Here is a 12540-nt window from a genome sequence, read left to right as displayed (position 1 = left end):
TTAGCAAAGGCCCAATGTAAACTAAATACTATAGCTCAGTGTCTCACATCTGGAACTCCCTCAGAATTATAGGTCTCAGAGGCAGGCCCATTATATGAAGCTCTACCAACTGCAGTGCACACAACTTGACTCATAGGCTGGGTCCTCCAGGCACTGTCCTTAGCCTATGTCCTCTGTCTTAGCATCTTAAATATCCTGATATCCTAATACAACCATGGCTGTACATTCACCAGTGACCTCCCTTGGCTTCTCTTCAAGGGTTCTGACTGTTCCACAGGCTTCCAGACCTCAGTTGATCTCCAGGAATATCATCCATGCCTCCAAGAGCAGTATCAGGTTGGTAACCATGATACATTGCTAAGTTAGGTGACCAGTTTGAGATGCAGTCTTGGCTGCCACTAGACCACAGCTTCAGTATGCAGACCCTGAGAACATTTTACCTGAAATACTTCATTTTAATGATGTTAATCTCTTAATAAACAGAATCTTCCGCCCCAGATAGACAGCATCCATTGTCTCAGGGAAGAATATGTTTAACTTCAGTAGTACTGATTTATCTCTTATTATAGATTCTTTATCTGCTAGCTGACCAGCAGCCATAGACTCTTAGCACAAAATCTCAACAAATGGACAAATGTCCCTAACAGTTTTTACTTCTCTCTGAAACTTCACAAGTCAGGATTCCGATTCCATTGTTTACATTTCTCTTAGCATTCTTGTTTTCCAACGTCCTGTAACATTAAGCTCTGAGTACACAATGACTTTTTTCTGCTTAAAGTTGCAAATGCTTCCATAGATCTCCCTAAATGTAACATGGACAGGTACATCTCAGTAACCATCTGGGAGCCTTCATCCTATGACTGATGGAAGCAGAGGCAAACACACACAATTAAGCACTGAACTGAACCCAAGGAACCCAGTGAGAGAGAGAGGAATGATGAGCAAATTGGCAAAGAATGGGCTGGCAAAACCAGTAGAGACAGCTGATCTGAACAGGGGAGAGCTCTTGGACCCCAGACCGACAGTGGGGAGGCCAGCATGGGACTGATCTGGACCCCCCAAATGTGAGTGTCAGCGAGAAGGCCTGGGCAACCTATGGGGCCCTGAGCTGTGGATCAGTGTCTATCCCTGGAATACAAACAGTCTTCGTGTGCCTATAACACAAAGAGGGATGCCTTCTCAGCCTGGACTCTTAGGGGAGTGCCTGGACCCTACCCAGAGTGAAATGACAGACTCTAGATATCCCCTATATGGAAGGATTTGGCAATAGGGTGGGAGGGTGGGGGGGAAGGGGAGTGCCGGAGGAGGGGAGGGAGAGGGAACTGGGATTGACATGTAAAACAAGCTTTTTAAGATTAAAATAAAAAACGATAAAAAAGGGGGCAACTAATCTCTTCCTACAGCAGCCTTCCTATTAGGTCTGGCGCAGCACACCTGTAATCCAGACCTTGGGAGGCAGAGGTATGAAGATGGAGAGTTCAATGCCAGCCTGAGCTAAATAATAGAGCGGGACCTCCTTAAAAAGATTAAATAAAACAAAACACTTTCCCATTCCTCAGCTTTTAGAAATTAAAAAAAATTATATTGTGCATACATGTAGGGAGTGCTCGTGCTACAACCCACGTGTGGCTGTCAGGAGTTGGTTCTTTCACACCATGTGGGCCCCAATAAATGAACTCAGGTCATTAGGGTGCGCAGCAGTCGTATTTACCTACTGAGACATCTCACCAGCCCCTTGTTCAGCTTTTAAAGGACACAGGACCCATACATGAGTAACAGAAATCCTAAAATGCTTAACACTTTAAGTTTCGTCTTTTCCTCTCCACACTAACAGACATTCACTTGGTCATTTAACAAACGTATATGGATTGGGCGCTCTCTTCCAGGTCTGGAGCTAGCCTGTGAGGTCATGGCCGTGAGTGGGAGAAGAGATGACCCACAGCCTCGGAGTGTTGACAGTCTGGAGCTAGACTGTCTTCCCTGGATGTGATTCAGACCCCGATCTGCTCGCTCTCTCTCCATTTTGCTCCTTACTGTTTCCCGCTTCCTTCCTCTGACAGCTCACAGACAGCTGTGGAAGCATTCTTCCTGAAAGGGGGACCTGTGTCCCGAATGTGGCACAGTCATTCAAAGAGGCCGACCTGCTTCCCACTCCTCTAGCTATGCAGGCATAAGACAGAGGCAGAAGAGGGGAGAAACAGAAAAAGGGAAAAAACAAAACCGACTGAGGATCTCAAGTCTTATTTCTGCAATGACCACCTTCCATGACTCTGGGGGGTAAAAAAAAGCAGCAAATTTCTCTGGTCCTCCTAAATGCTAAATGGAATCAGCATCCAATTCAAGCTCACTGTGATGTCCACCACGCTGCAGTGATAGGCAGAGAATCTCCCGTGTCAGCAAGGAGACTTCAACATGTAATGATGCTCGGTGTCATCCCACACCACTAGATTTCTGGGTTACCCTACACTTGGAGAAGCATCTAGAAACATGGCATGCAGACCAGCAGAGAAAACATCGCTGGTGTGTCTGGCCTAGGTTTATGTTAAAAAAATCTCTACTGGGCTCTCCCAGAAGCCGTAGTTTCCAAATAAAATTCCACTGCCAAATGTGGAAGACTTCCCCTAGAGTTGTTGGTCAAGGGTATCCTGGGGACACCCCAGAACAATACAGCTCTTATCATTGCTCTTACTTCTCCTCTAGAACTTGATAATAAGGCCCAGTTAATGAAGGCATCAAACATTTTTGTCACAGGAAATCAAGAATTAATAAAAATATTATATATTTGAAAAAAATTTTTAAATTTCAGATAGCTTTCTTATATAACACCAGGCCAGCTCCCTAGTGATGGTACTGCACTAGACCTTCCCACTGTATCCATTAATCAAGACAGTTCCTCACAGACATGGCTATAAGCCAATCTGATCTGGGAATCCTTCTATCAAGACAACCTCAGTTGGCTCAGGCTGTGGAAAATTGGCAGTTGAATCTAAATATAGCAGCGTATAAAGTCTATTTCTAGAATGCAAGAGTTTGTTTGTTTGTTTGTTTTCTAACATATACTCCAGAATTTATCACTAGAGTTTTTATACAAATCAGAAGAAAGAGAAGATCATTGAGGGAGTTTCATAGTTTCTTAATAAACAGTAAGATGGCCCACTGTGATGTCAGTTATTATCATAGCTTCTTAGAATTTAGTGACTTTAGTAAAGGAATGAGTCATTGTGCTGAATGCTTTGATATTTGACCTCTGATTGTCCAGGGCTGCACATAGATGATAACTTCTTAACTTCCCTAAACGGCATCACCCAAGTACCAATCAATATGATGTTTGCATCTTACAATAAATGAAAAGATGTTGATTTTCTCAAACTTTTCAACAATAGTTCTTCTTAGGAAGATCATAGAATGACTCAACTGCCAGTAGAAAAGATTTTAAGTTCATTTAACTTCATTAGTTTAATGCCTTGTACTCTTTACTGTCTGCAGTGTATAAAACATCAACAAACAAGATGGTTTTGACACTTGGAGAAGTTATTCTCCGAGGTGGAGGTAAAGGTAATAAATGAGTAGGAAAAATTCACACAGGTCAAATACTAAAAGCAAGTGATGATTTTGAAACATTTTTATGATAAAATGTAACATGTCCATAGAGGTTGACTATTTGTTGTTTTATTCCTTTTGTCATATATGTGACAGAAACTTTGTATTCACCATCTTAATCTTCTGCTACATTGTACTTGGTTGGCAGCCTTTCTCTAGAAGGGGGAAGATAGAAAATTTGTTATGTTGTGCAAGCAATGTGGCCTCTGCCATGCTTTTCAGCTCTGAACCTGTTGGACAAAAGAAACCATAGATGAATCATGAGCAAACAGGCCTGGCTGTATTCCATTAAAACTTTATAGTGTGCATCAAACCTTGATTTTCATATGTCATTAAATAATATTTGTTTTCAAATTTTTAAAAATATAAAACCATTGTTAGCTGACCTACAATAGGCAATAAAAGACAAGCTTCCTTTGGACTAAAGCTTCACTGACAACAGTTTCTCCAACTTTACAATAGATAGAAAATCTTATAAAAAGGTAGTATCAGATCTGCAATGTGACCCAAGATTCTAAGCACTGGTAAGATAGAACTGGACTAGTAAGAAGCCTGAAAACAAACATACAGGTAGCTTAACACAGACTGAAAACGTTATATTAGGAATACACATGTATGTACATTTACATATACATATACATATATAATAACACTAGTATAAAAAAGAGGTCATGAATTTGAAGGAGAGAAGGGAGGGGTGTATAGAAAAAGAGAAGGGAAGAAAGTTGTGATTAAACACAATCTCAGAAATATAAAAAATAAAATAAAAAGAAATAATTAAATAAATAAAAAGAATGTTGAAGTTGTCAATGTGAACACAGGAACAACATTTTTCCAATATACAAAACATTCCATTATAGAGTTTAGTTAGCTGTTATCCTAGGACAAGATTAATGTCACTATTTTTCTTTAAAGTTCTGTTTTGCTTGATATATTTTTAAACAAATGTTACTTATAGAATAATTTTAAAAACAGAAATTTAGACTAAATGAAACAAAACTGAGTGCGATCATAAGTAAGATATTAAGAAGATACTAAAATGGCATGTATTTAAAAAATAATACCCAGGCTAGAAAATACATGCAAATTGGTGGTAAAAGAAAGTTGGAATAGACAGAGCACATATTCAATACACCTACACTCACAGACATACCTCAAAGGAAAAAAGCCACACGATACTTCTAAGATTTGTATTTGTGGAATAGAATATTTGTATTTTCATCCTTTGTATTTTTCATATGTTCAAAGTTTTCCACTGTAAATGGGTATTATTTTCATACCAGAAAAAGATAGTGAGGAAATAAGTGAGACTTAGATTATGCCAACATTATTAGTCATTGCTTTTTAAGATATGTGATGTAATCAATCAATAGATATGTGCAGGCCTTTGGCCTTGAGGGGACTGGGTATTACTATTACTGTCAATGCCAGAAAATTTTCCAGTCAAGGCTAAGTTTAGGAGGAAGTCAAATTGTCACCTAAGACTAGGTGACTACAGAAAACAGGGACCTAATTGCCCTCCAGTGAGAATGGGAAGCTACTAATCTTGTTCAATCTGAGAAACACACTAGGATACATATATTAAAGAGACAATGTTTAGAAAATGAGTATAGCGAGTCTGGATGTGTTGTGAGAACCTCCTCAGTAGTCAGGCTTCACATGAGTGGTATTCAGGACACATAATACTTATACTGTGCTTCTTTGGAATTCTTCTGCACCATAGTCATGTATGTATTCCATGGGACCACAAGGAAGATTAATATGGTACCTGCTCCTGTGAGGAGTCTCAGTCCCACCCTACTGTCTAGGGAAGGACCTGGTCCTATTCATGACAATACCAAGATTTTAGAACAGGGTGTTTTGTTTCAAAGGTTTTTCCTTGTCTGACTTAATCCCCCCATCATCATCTTGTGGAGGAGATGGGAAGTATCTCCTAAGAGAAAACTTGCCATGAAGTAGCCCTGTCTCCTGCTTAGACACCCAGCCCACAAAAGGCAAAGTATACAGAAAAGCTGAATCATTTCTTGGCTTAATTCTCTTTGCAACTGACCTCCCTGTTGATTTTGCAGAGGGAATAAACATGGAGCCAGTTGACAGACAACTAGATTTGTTAGGACATTTCACTTTGTCTCAAGTTAAAATTCTCCATAGTTGTTTGTATCCAACATTGAATCTATTATAAATGAAGCAGGAACTGAAGTAAACTAGGGCACATTTAGCCCTGATGTTATGTGTCAAAATACCATTTGGATCTGTCTATTTAAATCTGCATTCTAGGATTTTTCACAACAAAGAATAAATAAATACAAGCATTCCTGAGCACAGTATTTCATGAACTTGGAAGTTAGATTTTTGTGATTTTGTATTCTGATTACTATTCCAACCTTATCTTTTGATCTTCTAAGATAAATGCTATTTTTTTCTAAGAAATTGCTGTTGAAGTTGCTACTGTAATATGACTTTGATATGTTACTTTATTCAGGTTTCCTGGTTGGTTTTTATTTTCCTACTATATATTACAGTTCAAGGTCTTTGAGAAATAACCTTTTCATTTGCAAAATTCCAATTACAGATTTTTAATAAAATGGGGTGTGGTCAGACTTATTTGTTATTGTAGATTGAGTAAAGATCCATTAGTAAATTAATCTGAAATTACTTCACTCACAAAGGAAGAGTTATATATCAAGAAACCCAAGGTTACCATAGCAATATGTGGCATCAAAAAATTAGAAGCAGAACACTATATTTTCCTTTCTAAAAACACTTCATTAGAGGAAAGATATATGATATGACTTCAGGGTAGAACTTGACAATAAAAGTAGGTCCTCACTTAACAAAAATACTCTCATTTTCCCCCAACTAAAAATAATACAGAGTGATTTGGACAATTTTTATCGTAAATGTGCATAACATTTCTATTTGATATTTATTCAATAAGAGGAGTTGAAGAGGTTTGCATTTTAAGCAAACTCCATTTATTTAAAATAACTATAATTGTGACGGGAATATGGAGAAATCTGGGCAAAGGAAGATATAGGCACTTTTTTTTTAACAAAAGGGAAGAAAAGAACAAAGGGGACAAACCAGACGACTCTGAGGTGACTTCACCCTAGGAATGAGTACAAGTAGTGTGTGTGATGGTGTATGTGTCTTTGCCTGATTACTGGGTATTTGGCTCATCAGAGATATCCCAAATAGACCCACTGCAGTGGACATCTGTTGTTTTTGCCTGCCCAGCACCCATTCCCCTTTCTTTTGGTGACGGCATTTTAAATTTCCTTTGAAAATGTACACTTTCCACGATGTGTATAATCTGTGTATGTTATTCAGTCAAGATTTTCTGATTTCTTGTGGGTGATGTATAGGCCCATGACCTCAAGAAGGCCAGCTTTTGTGAATGCAATTAGGTTATTTTTTATTATTTTTGGCGGAACTTCATTTCGACGATTACTATTTAGAGATTGTACTTTATACCTGCAATTTTGATAGTCAGAATAGCACACATACCATATTCTACATGGCCTGGTTACTCAGGATTTTCTTCAGTTCAGAATTCTATTTTTCTATTTATTTAAATTAATTCAAGTAAGCTGGAATTAATTTCTATTACTTATAACCAAACCCTAATTGATATTCATGCCAATTTGAGCATAAGACACTTTCAAATCGCTAGTGTGTACCTTTTACAGTTTTCGAATTTTTAATCAAGCATCATTTGGAAAGCATGATCCAGATAGCAACATTTTCTAGAGATTGGATTCTATGCTTTATACTGTGGTCTTCATCCGCAGAACACCTGCCAGTATCCTATTTAACTCAGCCAATGTGAGATTCAGATATGGAGAGGAAAAGAAAGGCTGCTGAATTTTATAAACAAGTAGCTGAGCCTGATTGATTCAGCTCAGAAGAAAAAGGCAGCAAATGCCAGCCTTCCGGATGCTAATACACCCACAGACAGAGCTCCATGTGCCAAAGACAACAAGGGATTTCGCCATAGTCTGAGATTCAATGAGACGATGGGGCCCAGAGCAGAAGAGAAACATTGATCAATTATTGTAGTGTTTTATATGAATAGGATCTTTCATAATGTGTCTTAAAAAGAGTTTAGTGGACCTAGAAACATTATTCACAACAGTTAAAATATGGAAGCAATTCATGCCCTTGGGTGGATAAAAAACAAAGAAATATGCTACATACATTAAAAAGGAAGGAAATCTTTATACATACCACAGCATGAATGACCCCTGTGAATATTAATTTACACTAATCACTGAAGGACAAGCTCATATTACATAAGTCCACTTACATGAGGCATATATATTCATCTCAATCATTGAAGTAGAGATGGTGGTTGGAGTTTAATGATTATTTTCAGTTTTAAGTATGGAAATCATTGGTGGCTGGAAACTGGAAATAGTTGTGCATTATGAGAACACTCAACACCATTGAACTGCACAATTAAAAATGGTTAACTTGATCAATTAGGTCATGCACACCAATTTTATCACAATAAGAAATAAATGAATAAAAAAAACTTGATGGAAGTGAAGACCATCCTCAATTCTATGAAGAACACAAAGACAAAAGGGAGTGCTGTGTTTTGGTGTGGTTTCCACATACTGTGTGATACTGAGAGACTAAATTTTATTGTCTTCTCAGTTTTTCAGAATCCATAACAATCATCATAATGCTGTGAGTTACAGTTTTACACTTTGGGTTCTCTTGATCCTCCCCAATTCTATATTAATCCCCACTTCATTTAATTATCTAAGTAGTTTTGCAAAATAGACATGATTTAGGTTATCTGTATTCTCTTATAGATGAAGAAAATAACTTAGAAAGGCAAACGTTGTCTTACCTGAATCAGATTCACAAGCTTAGTAGGGGTGGGCATAGGTCCAACTCAGGAAGTGTCACCCCAAAGTGTCACACTTCTAAAGTCATATCCTCACCGCATACACTTGAGATTTGGTTTGACTGAGTGAGCTCTGTCTTTGGGTCTATCATCACAAAGTGATGCCAAAAGATGCTATGAGCAGTATCCTCTGATTCCTTCTCAAGAGCAAAAAGGAAGCTTAGATAATTTTTTGAGCATCCAGTACCATTCTTTCATTGTCAGGGTAGCCTAATTCAGAAGTGCTATGGCATTTCTCTTTCTCACTGAGTCCCCAAGAGAGCTAACTTTTCTACTGCTTGGACTACAACCCAACAAAGTCTGTCTTAACTTCCCTAGCAGTTAGTCACTTCTTCTTCTTCTGTTCTCTTATAGGACACATGGTAATTAAATTTGAATTGAGGGATTGTACAGCTGTATTACTCATTAGCCGGTGAAGTACTCTAAATTAGAATTTTGGACTGTTCATCATTGTATCCCTAGAGCCCAACACCCTGCCTGGCACTCGGTAGCACTTCTCTGGTAAGCGTCCCTGAATAAAAGATCCTATGAAGCATTTGTTTGAAATCTCAATTGACCTTCTCTGCAAGTACATTTTTAAAAACAGCACTCCCAACATTTTATGTCCTCCCCCTTCCCTTGATTTCAATTATTTACATCAGAATTACTTAATCATGTGGCAGATAATTAAGGAATACATTATTTATGTTAAATAAATTAACCCACCATCACTTCTCTCCTTTCCCCTTGGCTGTGGAATCTGAGTTCCAGGAGTCTCACAGTCAGCCTCGGTATCATGGTGCAGACTTGGCAGTACCAAAATGGTGTCATGTATTGCTGGACTCCTTGGCAAATTTGTCTTATATACCATTGATCTCTATACTTTTTAAATCCCTGCCAAAGCTGAATAGCCATGAAAAGAGCCTTACCTTATTTGAGTCCTAGGTAAAATGGAAATGTTACCAGGGTAAGTCCATGAATGAATGACTATCATGTTACATGTCTATAGGTAACACCTGTACCTACCAACAAGAAACTGAAATCATAGAACTATAGAATACTAGAGCTGGAAGCATTTTGTCATCATAATGTGTCCTAGAGTTTCTCTTGCAAATAGGTTTAGAATACATATGTCAGGCTGGAGAGATGGCTCAGCCGGTAAAGGCTAGGCTCACAAACAAATATATAAAATACATACGTCATTTCTTTCCCCAAGCTTACTAAATTGTTAGTAATGATGATAAGCATTTATTAATAATAACTAATAGTTAATGAATCAGCACCAGGCATAATGTTAAGCACTTATGATACTTCCATGCATTTGATTAGTACTATATTTTTCACAGTAATATTCTTTCCATTCAACTGATGCAGGAATAGTAGGGGAATACGCATGGAATATAGTTAGTGCCTGTGTCAACACACAACCCTAGGTTAATGTTAGAGTAAAAGTTTGGGTTCTTGCTCATTATGTTAATTTGTTCTCCAGAAATATTAGTTCATTAGTGTGGAGTCCAACTTCCCTAGAACCCTGGCATCTTTCCAGGTCAGCTACTCTTTAGGAAATGATTTCCTAGCCTGTCGAACCTCCTGCTGTATGCCTCGTGATGTAGAACTCGTCTTAGAAGTAATGCCTCCTTACTACAGACACAGTCACCCAGGTCCCTGATTATGGCTTATTGGAACGTTATAGCAAGGCTCTACCTTCTTGCATCCATGCAACTATTTAGATGTTTAGAGTTCTACTTCACATGAGTATTTGTGCTAATGGAATTCTAACACTGGTAAGAGCACCCTCCCTGTGATAAACTCTCTCTGAAATATGTCTATAGGACTTTCACACCTAATGGATCCATGCAAGTGCATTGGTTAATAGCAGATATTTAATCTATGGACAGTGGCTATTTCTTGTGATTGGTATGGGCATTTACTGGTGTGTGGTACGACACGCAAGTGTTCTTTCAGCCCCAAACAGACCTTTTGTGATTTTAGACGTCAAATATAGCCATTGATTCTGGCTCAGCAGTGTTCCATTTTCGATACAGTGTTTATATAGAAGCAGTTGAAGTCTTTGAAAATTTTACCTAGTATCTTAGAATTTTGGCTTTCATGAGGGAAAATACTGCATCTATATTCACTACACGGACATTATATTTTTAGAAAATCAGAAATGGTAGTTGAAAGTGCTGTTTGCACAGAATATAATGTGATTCCCAAAGATGAGACCCTGTGACAGAGCAAGTGACCAGGTCAAGGTTGCTTAGTGGTACCAGCCATCTGTTGGTTTGGCAAGCATTTAACTTGAGGGCATTAATATGTTTATAATTTCCCACTTGACCTGAGGATAGGGTCTTAACAGATATGAACACCATTGAGAGTCATAGAGAAGATCTGTACCAGCAGTCTACAGACTAGCTTCCTGCTCAGAACACTCTATGCTTGACTCAGACTGCCTTTAAGAATCCATTCCCTGACACATCACTGAGAAGACAATGAATTCAGTCAAGCTATTTGTGGACAAAAGAAGGAAGTAGCAAAAATATAATAAACTACCTTAGATCACTCAAGCTTTGATCATTGTAAGCCTCTGCAAAATACCGCAGCCATCTCCTGGCAAGAATCACAGGAAATAGCCACTGTCCATCGATGAAATGTAATCCCAGTGTCTACTGGGATTGTTGGTTCCTCATTGCCCTGTTGAGCTGTGAATGAAGTAACTGTTGACTATTCCTGTGCCTGATGTGTGTGAGACTGAAGTCTCACCTCTGAAGGATCTGTGGAAAATGGACATTTTCTTGCACAATGAAAACCTTGTGGAGGAAAATGATTTCAGTGGAACACATAGGGCAGCCTCAATTCCAGGAAACAGGATTATCAAATCATATGAATGCATTGGTGCACCCTGCTATCTATTGATCTCCTGTTCAAAGCAGCTCTTCCTCTCCAACTGAAACAAGGACTAAAAGCAGACTATAAGTGAATCAAGAAAAGGTTCACATTTTCAGACAGTGTGCTGTAAGAAAGAATAATCACACAAAGAGATATGGAAATTCATCAAGAAGACTCATTGTTCAAGTTCAGCTTCTCAATGGCAACTTCACTGTCTTAGAAATGCTTCTTTAACAGCATACCAATATGTGCACGTTAAATTTTCAGAAGGTATCTGAAAACTTCCACATATTATGAAGATAAATCCAGGTCTCTCTTTCCCAATGTGTTTTTATCTGTGTCCAACTCACAACTGAAGATACTCAAGTAGATATATAGACCTTAAATCAGTAATATCTTTGTAAAAGACACCTTTTGGTTTTGCTAAAAAAATAAATTTTCTAGATTGTCATATCTTTGCAAGATGCAGGGATTAGGGGACTCTTGGTATAGAGGAGGAAGCAAGATATTTTGACTGTGACGATAACACTGCTCTGCTTCTGACTGATGGAAAAAAATCATTCTGGCAAATCTTTGCAGTTCCTTGTATTTCCTAAAATGTATTCAGCTTCTTTTATGTGTCATTTGTTAACTTATCTTTAATTTAAAAGAACAATTTAAAAAGATGCCAACAACTGAATGCCACTTGGAAATAAGCATTTACTTTGCATGCCTAATCCCTGAAAAAATGGTTATGCTCATGTAGATAAATCCATAGGCAGACAGATAGATCTATAGGTAGACAGATAGACAGAAGCTAGATAGATTGACTTACTTGGGCTAAGAGTTTCATGGACTTTTTTATACAAAAGTTGAAAAATATCTGAGAAAAAATTGGAGAATCACGTGACCAAATACAAACTGCTTTCCTTCATGAAGGTGTTTGCTTAATGTTACAGCAGGTTATTTTTGGCAATAAATTATCATCATTTATCATCTTGTTTGGATATGCATGTATATATATGTGTGTATATACATATATATCATATATATATATTGGAATAACTCAGTATATCTGAGGATATATACACATACACATATACATACAAGTATGTGTATATGTGTGTGATACATAATGGCCTCTCCCACCTCCAGCAATTTAAGACAGTTTAAGTTTA

The 12540-nt window shown here is 37.9% G+C and overlaps 1 long non-coding RNA gene across 1 annotated transcript; it reads right to left on the bottom strand.

The window, feature by feature from the left end:
- Positions 1–3047: 3047 nt before the first annotated feature.
- Positions 3048–9594, bottom strand: LOC121141294. The gene is made up of 3 exons (XR_005878169.1): positions 9424–9594; positions 8459–8652; positions 3048–3755 (listed from the first exon to the last, which is right to left on the bottom strand). It is a non-coding gene; the product is annotated as an uncharacterized LOC121141294 (long non-coding RNA).
- Between the last annotated feature and the right edge of the window lie 2946 nt (positions 9595–12540).

This window comes from Mesocricetus auratus, unplaced genomic scaffold (genome assembly GCF_017639785.1).
Source record: "Mesocricetus auratus isolate SY011 unplaced genomic scaffold, BCM_Maur_2.0 Super-Scaffold_100007, whole genome shotgun sequence".
Taxonomy (NCBI): Eukaryota; Metazoa; Chordata; class Mammalia; order Rodentia; family Cricetidae; genus Mesocricetus; species Mesocricetus auratus.
The sequence above is the reverse complement of the archived record's forward strand: the minus strand, read 5'-3'. Positions and strand labels throughout refer to the sequence as shown.